The sequence below is a fragment of the Eurosta solidaginis genome, chromosome 1, assembly GCF_040869045.1.
Source record: "Eurosta solidaginis isolate ZX-2024a chromosome 1, ASM4086904v1, whole genome shotgun sequence".
In the NCBI taxonomy this organism is placed as follows: Eukaryota; Metazoa; Arthropoda; class Insecta; order Diptera; family Tephritidae; genus Eurosta; species Eurosta solidaginis.
This window is the reverse complement of record NC_090319.1, coordinates 35,229,522-35,240,053: the sequence shown is the minus strand read 5'-3', so window position 1 is coordinate 35,240,053 and position 10,532 is coordinate 35,229,522. Positions and strand designations below refer to the sequence as shown.

The 10,532-nt window shown below is 34.9% G+C and overlaps 1 protein-coding gene across 3 annotated transcripts in view; it reads left to right on the top strand.

Moving 5' to 3' along the window:
* LOC137251459 (organic cation transporter protein) overlaps positions 1 to 10,532 on the top strand; it is a 202,401-nt gene that overhangs the window by 89,130 nt on the left and 102,739 nt on the right. The window contains exon 1 of one of the 3 annotated variants that reach the window (XM_067786090.1): positions 6,767 to 7,322. The exons of the other annotated variants lie outside the window; for them this stretch is intronic. The gene's annotated coding sequence lies outside the window, so the exon portion shown is untranslated. Of the gene's footprint in view, positions 1 to 6,766; positions 7,323 to 10,532 lie in introns of those variants that run through there. 3 annotated transcript variants of the gene reach the window in all.

The window sequence follows — 10,532 nt, the reverse complement described above, 5'->3', positions numbered from 1 at the left end:
AGACTTTACCATCGTACACTTTTACGCTTACTCATTTTTACGTTGTACGAATTTACGTTTACACTTTTTTACGCTACCGCTTTCACGCATTTACGCCTATACCCTTTTAAGCTACCGCGTTTTAATGAAATTGCGCTTTAACGTTGGGGAGAATTTACGCTGATACGCTTTCACGCTTTTACGCTAGTTTGAATTTACTCTAAAACGTTTTTAGGCTACCTCCCTGAAAAGCTATCGCACCCATACACTTTTTACGTTATTTTTCTATCTATTAATTGTTTTTACATTTCAAAACTAACTTAGTAGTAGGCTCTTTCCTTATTCTCTTTTGCCCTAATATGCTAATACGCCGATGCGCTTTTGCTGTCGAGAGTTTACGATTAAGGACCGCTTTCATCATCTTCAGTAAGTTACTTATCTATAAGTTATCGAAGTTTTCGTTTTCTCCATGAGATGGAGCATTGACTCTCGTTTATGTGCACAGAAAAAGTTTAAAAAAGTCAGCTGTTTTGTTGATTTTCATGTATTCGCAATACATTTTTGCAATTTCTTCTAAAGAGTATTTACAATTATTGATTTACTGATTTAGTGAGAACAAAAATTTCGAATGAAGCTTTATGAAGGATTGCTATGCTTTAGATAAACTCTCACTTAACTAGAAATGGTTAAAAATGAAAAAAATAAATTTAAGGCGCGATAACCTCTGAAGAGATCTAAGGCCGAGCTTCTCTTCCAATTTGCGGCGTGCTCCTCTTGATTTTCCCTACAAATTGGCCGGACGGGACCTACATGTTTTATGCCGACTCCGAACGGAATCTGCAAGGCAGATGAGTTTTCACTGAGAGCTTTTCATGGACACACTCGGAGCACTTGCCAGTCACTGCCGAGGGGCGACCCCGCTTAGAAAAATTTTCTTCTAATTGAAAACCCTTATTTCTAAAGTTTTGATGTTGCTTTGCCCGGTAGTTGAACCCAGGGCATACGGTGTGATAGGCGGAGCACGCTACCATCACACCACGGTGGCCGCCAAATGGTTAAAACAACCGAAAATATATCTGCCTAAATTTTGAGGATATAAAGCATCGCCCTAAAACATTTCTGAAAGTACTCCAAAGCGCTCTTAAGGCATATCATCCTTTCATGATCATAGTCACCTTAGCCATCGTCAAGATCAATCATAATATATGTAAAAGTTTTCTTTTTCTCCTTTTTTATTAAGCTCTTTACTTTCTTTCATTTCCTTATTTCCTTTCTAATTTATTTTCTCTGTTTAATTCAAATTCACAGCTTATTTAGTTCTGATTTGGTTTATGTACACTAACTAAGCCTTTCCCTTGTTGACTCATTGCAATTATACCAACTAATAAGTTTTAAGGCTACACTCTAAACTACAACTACAATTTCTTACTTACTTACTTAATTGCCGGTTTAAATGCTTGTGGCCGTCCAACAGTCGCTTCTTGGCTATGCTAACTGACGCCAATTGGTCACACCAAGGGCATTTAAATCGTTTTCCTTCTTGCCCTATTCCTTTGCTTTCATATGCGGGTTACCATAAAAATATTTTCTTAGCCGGAGAGTAATCTTTCATTCGCATAACATGGCCTAGCCAGCGCAGCCGCTGCGTTTAAATTCACTGGACTGTGTTGTTGTCTGCGTAAAGCTCGTACTGCTCATCATTAAATCTTCTTCGGAACTCGCCATCGCCGAGTTCGTAAATTTTTCGGAGGTCCGTAAATCTTTCGAAGAACTTTTCTCTCGGACACTCCCAGAACCACTTCATCTGATGTGGTCATGGGCCATGCTTCTCAACCATATAGCAGGGCGGGTACGATGAGTGACTTGTACTGCGTGATTTTGGTTTATCGAGAGAGGACTTTTCAATTGCCTACCTAGTCCAAGGTGGCATTTTTTGGCAGAAGTAATCACTTCGCTAGATTTCCGTGCTGATATTCTTGTTTGTATCATTGCTGGTTCCTAAAAAAACGAAGTCTCTTAATACTTCGAAATCATGACTGCCAACAGTAGCGTGTTTGCCAAGGCGCAAATACGCTGAATCTTTGCTGTGTGACAGCAACTCAAATTTACAATTTACAAATTATAAGCAGTGGTTTCCTTGGCATGAGCTTAAATATTAACTTATGAATGATTTCATTTTAAAATTTATTACCAAAAAGAATTTATAAAAAACAAGTAAAGGTGTCTAATTTCGGGTGTAACCGAACATTATATATTCAGCGTAAGCTTCAATTGTACATTTCAATTCAGATAAATTACTTTTCTCCACTTTCCGTTTAAAAAAAATGTCTCCCATTTCCTCTTACAATAAAACTTGATAAGTGAAATATCATTGATTCAAAACTATTTATACGACCCTTTTACACTTGGTTTATATCTAAGTTGCCGTGGTCTTTAACCGATCCCGTCCATTTTTACCAGAAATATTTTCTGCTATAAGGAAAATATGTGTACACAATTTCATTACGATATGGTGCCACACCCATTTTCAAAAATTTTAGTGTTTTCCAATTTAATGTTATAATTCAATTTAGAAGTAAAATTCTATTGATACAAAGCCCTTTTTTGCTAAGATATAGCTTATTATTTTGGTCTAGACATAGCTTATTCTTTTATATAAAGGTGGGCGTGGTCTTTAAGCGATCTCTACCATTTTTTCTAGAAATATTTCCTGCAAAAGGAAAATTTGTGTACCCAATTTTATTAAGATCCGTTAATTTTTCTTCGAAGTATGGCTCCCGAAACATAGAAAATTGCCTAGTCATAAAAGGGGCGGTGCCACGCCCATTTTTTTAATCTGAAGTTTTTCCTATTTATTGTTATAAATCCACTTGGGACATGAAATACCATTGATATAAAGCTCTTTTTTGCAAAGATATAGCTTATTTTATTCGTCCACTACCTTTTTAAAAATCTTTTATATAAAAGTGGGCGTGATCCTTCACCTATTTCGTTAATTTTTCCTCAAAGTATTCCTTATAGTAAAGGCCACCTCTCTACCGAATTTTTTTACGATAGGTTTAGAGATTTTTGATTTATGTTTAATAATATTTGTAAAATTGATTTTATCACAAGTGGGCGGTGCCACGCCCATTTAAATTTTTTTTTTTTTCAAATTTTTATCAAGAGTCAATATCAGTCCACATGTCAAATTTCAACATTCTAGGTGTATTATTCACTAAATAATCAGTTTTTTTGTGTTTTCCAAAATGTTATATATATAAAAAGTGGGCGTGGTTATCATCCGATTTCGCTCATCCTCAATACCAATCTATTCTGGGTCCAGATAAGCTCGTGTACCAAATTTGGTGAAGATATCTCAATATTTACTCAAGTTATCGTGTTAACGGACAGACGGACGGACGAACATGGCTCAATCAAATTTTTTTTCGATACCGATGATTTTGATATATGGAAGTCTATATCTATCTCGATTCTTTTATACCTGTTCAACCAACCGTTACCCAATCAAAGTTAATATACTCTGTGTGCAAAGCACTCTGAGTATAAAAATTGAGTTTACTTAACTGAAAAAAAAAAATCTTTCAAAAGGGCCACTCTATACCGGCAATATGGGATGCTGCGACAATTACACTCAATATGCGTTTGCTCTTCGGCAAAATTACTCTTAGCTGATGTATCAACGAATGTAAACTTTTCTGCGCGCTCACATATATTTTGAAAATAATTCTTAACGCTATTGAGCTATTTTGACCCATCTCCCCTTTATATTAAAGACCGCATGCTGTCGTAAACATTTGTGTACATACGAATGTAAAGCTGTGGTTACCCAGCGACGTGCGTAACGTACGTACATATTTGAGTGAAATTTATACTCGTTGTGGCAGCGAAAAAATGTTGCCATCGACCTGTTTGAATGCATGCATATGGAATCATCAACTTTGTCTATTTTAATTTTTGATATTGTAAAGGCTGGAATTAATATTAAATAAGTATAAATAGATAACATATTTATAATCTGTACTTTTACAAAATTATTTCCACAATTTTCAAACTTTAATTAGGTGTTTTTGCATAAAACTGCAAACGGTGAAAAATTAGCGCACAAAAGTTTACTAGGCAACTCTGCCTAGTGAGAGAGCGATCAGCTGACACGTTCTTACGGAAAAAATCAAAATTGTTTTGATTTCTACGTTGCAGACTACGTAAGAACGTGCGTTGAAGGTCGGTGAGTTTTCGTTTACATTGCACATTCATAAGATGGGTTGTGTAAGCTGACACGTAGAGTTGGGTCGTTTCGTTCTGAACTTGTTCAATTGACCGGGTCTCTCAACTGAACAATTGACCGTGTCTCTCAACTGAACAAGTGAACTAGATCTTCGATTTCGGTTCTATTTGTTCTTTTAGTTCGTTTTATCTAATGTTATTCTTTCTCTCTTCTCGTTCGCGAACATTGTAAATTCATATATACATACGCAGAAATTCACAGTGAGAACGAATGTCGAAGATGCCAGATATGTGTGGTCATCTTTGCGCGTGGCACTGCTACAACAATATATGTATGGACTATTTATGAAAAACATTTTTGTAAGAAACTAATTATTACATTTATTAAACTTGGAAAGTTCATATTTACAATTTGTGTCTGTACTGTTTCAATTTCCTGGATCTTCCGAAATTTGTAACTTTTTTTAAAATAATTATACATATACCCCATTCCATTTCCACCAATTTTGAACCCGACCCCTTTAGAATTGGCTGAAAGTTTTCCTTCTTTTTCTAGCTTACGAAAGACGTTTTTCAGAATTTTTCCAAATTTTTTCATCCAACTCAAAAAAAAGTTATGAATTTTTAAAAAAACACCGTTTTTGTTGTCAAAATGCTATAACTTTTTCAAAAATTGACCGTTTGGGATCTTTTTTTTTAAAAAAAAAATTGTTTTTATATGTACTTTTCGGAAAAAATACAAAAAAATTTTTAAAGTTTTTTTTTTAATTTTTCAGTTTTTCTAGATTTTTCGAATTTTTATTTTTATTATTTTTTTCTCATAAAAAACTTCAATCAATTCTGCAATCATCCCCACTAATCCCGGATTGGGCCGATTTTTTTTTTATATTTTTTTATTTAATTGAAACAAAATTTTCAAAAATAAAATTTTTTTTTTATCAATTTTATTTATATAACAAAAAAATGTGAGAAAATGATTTTTAAGTATTCTTTTCTTTATATATTACCAACGTGGTGTACAAAATTCCATGCAACGGCGACGGGTCCCACGTATGCGAACAAGTATATGTAGGGACAACTAAACTTAAACTAAAGACGAGGCTTTCCGCCCACAAATCGAATATTAAATTGAGAAATAATAATCCAGAAAGCAAGAAAGCATTGGCTGCGCATTGCAAAGACACGGGACACTATCCAGATTTTGAAAACGTAACCATTCTGGAACATGAAAAACATTATAATAAGCGCTTCATTTTAGAAACCTTACACATTTTGAACACCCCTAATGATGTAAAAATGAATTTTAAATCAGATGTAGATCATTGTGCACAAACCTACAGAAATTTGGTCTTAAAACAACAATATCACGCTGCTGTCAGTTAAGCACACTCACTAAACTTAAGCTGGAACAACAACTCTAGCAATGCTGAGAGCATAACATACATTAGATACGTACATACATACATATATATATATATATATTTAACTTTTGTTGACACATTTTTTATTGTATACATATGTTTTTTGTTTACACTTGCGGTACATGAAATTGTTTATATTCGCGGGAGTTTTTGATTTATCTTTATTTATATTTTTCGCTGTTTTGTTTTTACTAAAATTATGTTGTCATAATTTCTGTTCAGTCGATCATACATATCCATATGTGTAAGTCGTATTTTTGCTACGTAAATGTATGTTTAAAAATGTTAATTGTTTTCTTTTCGTAGATTCTTGATGATGACTTCAGATTGAAGTCGAAATATCGGAAAATAAATATATTTTGAATACTACTAAAAAAGAAGTTTTATTCAATAATCTGGCCTAAAGCTCAATCAAAATTATCAATTTATATATTATGGTAATCTACGATTAAAATGACTCGCTTTCGCTGTCCAGCCACTGCATTAGGTCGGTATACACATACATACCATAATATATAAAGAAAAGAATACTTAAAAATCATTTTCTTACATTTTTTTTTATATAAATAAAATTGATAAAAAAAAAATTTTTATTTTTGAAAGCTAGAAAAAGAAGAAAACTTTCAGCCAATTCTAAAGGGGTCGGGTTCAAAATTGGTCGAAATGGGATGGAATACCCCATATATTAACTTGTTTATTCATAACACATTTAAATATACCTACACAAAGCATTGCTGCATACACACCTCCATCTATACTTGTTGGCGGGTGCGAGCAGCAGTGAACAAATTTTCTTGAAAAAAAAGAACAGATGAACAAAAAGAACAACTTGTTCGTTCATCAGAAAAAGAACGAACGAAAAATTCGAATCTCTGAAAAGAACGAAAAAGCACAACTCTACTGATAGGTTTTTTGTACGTACGTTCGTGGGGAACTGCGGCTTAACTTGGGCCCTACGCTTAACCCACATTGGGGGAGGCCAAAAGATACGAGCATCCATTAACGCTCTGCAAAATGTAAACATAAACGCACGCACATATACAAAATGCATACTAAGAACATATAAAAGTGTTTGACATTTTGAGGAAATGCTCAGTCGCTCACGGCATTTCGGCATGCGATGTAGTCAATTGAAAAAAATGAAAATAATATTTGGCAAATAAATTTTGCATTGTGTATTTAAATGTTTAGCATAAAATAGTGCTGCTTCATAAAAAATAAAGAAAGCCTAAAAAAATGTATTTGTTTTTGAAAGCGTATAAAAAAGATCAGAAATATTAAAAACAAATCTAAATTTTCTCAATTTTCACGAAGCAAAGAAATATAAAAAAAAAAACCTAAAAACGTTACGCGCCTAAATTTTATGCATGCTCAACAGTCGTGTAAAATAAAAAATCATAAAAAAACTTTAAATATTTAAATTATTTATGAGCGTGTATAATTAAGTGGGCGCAATCAAAACAAAACGGTTGTTAAAAAAGTTTAAATATTTAATGTGCGACAAAATTGAAACCAAAAACACGCAAGTCATAGATTGAACGTATCAAAAATGATTAAATGAATTCTGTGACAGCTTAAATATTTTAAATTTTGGCAAAAAGTAAACAAACAGAATTATCTGAAATACCAGCAACAAGAAGACGCGATTGAACAGTGCTGACATTCTTCAATGAAATGGAACCAATTTAACGGATGGTTAGTAAACATATGTAGATACATATTTTGTACAAAAATTTATATATTTTGAAAATTAGCTAAGAAGGTAGTTTTAGTTTGGGCGACAACAAAAATGTATACCCAGCTGTGGCTTTTTATTAACCAAAATGGTAACCATTTTGTCTGATGGCGGTATAATTCCGTCTCAGTGTGGGAAATTCAGAGAGTTATGTATATAAGGTTAAATATCCAAAGTATATACCATTATTCCGATGCTTCCATAATAATAATAATAACAGTTCCTAGCAATTTACAAATTGTTAGGAGCATAGATTTTTTACTGCAAAGCAGCGACTCCGTTAATGGTTCGTGCTTCAGTAAAAGTTATATAATGAAACAAACTCTGGAAGGGTTCATAAAAATTGGTTCTACATTAATTTCGCTTAGTAGAGAAACCAAACCACACTATGATTTGATTTAAAAAAAACTACGCCAAGAGTTTCCTACGGGCCGAAAGGCTTAGGTTAGTTTGAACTAACCGGTCAATAAAGATAGACTGAATGTGTCCATTGTATTACCAAAATTTGTTTGAAGACCAAACGCAAGAACCTCAATCACTTGCTAGGACTTATGTTATATAATAACTCCATCTTCTTGGCAAATACTAGAAGTTTTCTAAGGCCTAGCTTAATTCCTGCCTCGAGATCTGGCAGCTCTGCTGCCCATAATAGCTGGAGCCTGGCAAGCTCAGGGCACGAACACCGAACGTGCTCAACCGTTTCTTTCTCCATCACGCACTTTCTACACACACCTGATGTTACTGAAGAGGCTTAACTTATAAGCATGTGACGCCAGAAGGCAGTGCTCAGTTAATATGCCCGCCGTGAGCCTTAACTTTTTACTCTTCATAGGTATTAGCTAGTTTAAGGGTCTAATATCGTAGCCTTTGCACATGATCTTGTAACTTTGCAGCCCCGTGCGTTTGTCCACGCGCCTTTCCTGCTTGACGGATCATATGCAACTGTGTCGGCTTTTGATATCTTCCAAACAGATTGGGACTTTTGTCGTCGATTCAGCTAGTGTTGCACTCTCCTTTGCCAACAATTTCGCATTTGTGTTACGTTCTATCTCCTTATGACCAGGAATCCAGCATAGATGCATCGTCTGGCCTGAGTTAAGTTTTTCTTAGACTTCTTTGCATTGCAGAACACTTCTTGACGTAGTACTGTGTTAGATTATTGCCTTAATCGCCGCCTGACTATCAATATATATATTGACGCGACTGCAGTTTAAGCACGCTTCCCTCAGTACTTCTGCAACTTTCTTCACGGCTATAACTTTCGCCTGAAGGACGCTGCAGCAATCTGGTAGCCTGAATGATCTACTTATTTCTGAACCGATACAGTAAACAGCAGAACCACTTCCGGTAACTTGGAGCCATCTGTATACACATGAGTGGTATGTTCTGTGAACCTGGCGCCAACCCCTGGAGGGTCACTTGTGGTCCCCAGAACTCTTTCAAATCTGAGGCACGAGACTGTATATTCCATTTGCGCGATATTAAATGGCGCTATACTGCCATGGCAATACGGTCTGCACTGAAGCTACCCATAGGCCTTAAGCCTTGTTGCAATGCGATACTTTTGCTACTGTCGGAATAGTTTTTGGGCTATCGTCATGCTAATATTGATAATCTGCATATTGAGAAGCTTTTTAAAGAAACTTTTTTATGTATTACTAGAAGACCCGGCAGAAATTTGGTCAATCTGCATACATTTTAATAAGCTTCTTCCCTCTGACTCTGCCCTCCCCCTCTTCACTTTTTCCTAATCCTTTTATTCACTCCTCCCTCCGTCTTTTTCGCTTCATCTATCTCCATCTTTGTCTCATTCTATCTCTTTCTCAATCTCTTTCTCCTTCTCTCTTTTCTCTTTTCTATTCTCTCAATTTCTTCTAATTCTTCTGCATCTCTTATTGCCTGTCCCAGGAGGTGGTATGTATTTTATTCCAGTCCCAGTCCCATTCCGAGTCTCAGTCCCAGTCCTAGTCCTAATCCCAGTCACAGTCCGTCTCTGGATAATATATTACTCTGTACTAAAGCACTCATCAACAGCTTTCATTTGATATCCATATTCTATACACACATTCTAGGGGTACCCAGGTCCACGTTTTGGCCTATATCTCGAGACCTTAAAGTCCCTAAAGACCTATACTATATTTCAAGTTAGATCAAACTACACACGGGGTGCAAAACAAATTCAAAATCGGTTCAGTAGTTTAGGAGTCCATTGGCCTCAATTGTGTGACACGTGTTTTTTATATATTAAGATTTAGGTTCATATACAGATTAGTAAACATGCATCGAACTTCCAAATAAGCTCGCGCGCTAAAAACCATTTAGATACTCATATATTTGAAACATTTCATAGGTTTAAGATATTCAAACATTTCATAGGTTTAAGATATTCTTCCAACTATATTGTTCCCCATTGGAAACTTCTAAATTTACTACTATTTTTTTATACTCAGCGTGCTTTGCACACAAAGTATATTAACTTTGATTGAATAACGGTTGGTTGTACAGGTATAAAGGAATCGAGATAGATATAGACTTCCATACATCAAAGTCATCAGTATCGAAAAAAAATTTGATTGAGCCATGTCTGTCCGTCCGTCCGTCCGTTAACACGATAACTTGAGTAAATTTTGAAGTATCTTAATGAAATTGTGTATGTAAGTTCCTGGGCACTCATCTCAGATCGCTATTTAAAATGAACGATATCGGACTATAACCACGCCCACTTTTTCGATATCGAAAATTTCGAAAAACCGAAAAAGTCCGATAATTCATTACCAAAGACGGATAAAGCGATGACAATTTTGGCCAATGGGCGTGGCATCTCCTACTTTTATGCCTAAGCAATTTTCTATGTTTCGGGAGCCATAACTCGAAGAAAAATTAACGGATCGTAATAAAATTGGGTACACACATTTTCCCTATAGCAGGAAATACTTCTAAAAAAAATGGACGAGATCGGTTAAAGACTACGCCCACTTTTATATAAAACAAGTTTAAAAGGGTCGTAGGCTAGAATAATAAGCTATAACTTAGAAAAAATAGTTTTGAATCAATGATATTTCACTTATAAAGTTTTATTGTAAGAGGAAATGGGTACAAATTTTTTTTAAACGGGCGGTGCCACGTGTAATGTAGAAAAGTAATTTACCTGAAATGAAAGAAATGAGTAT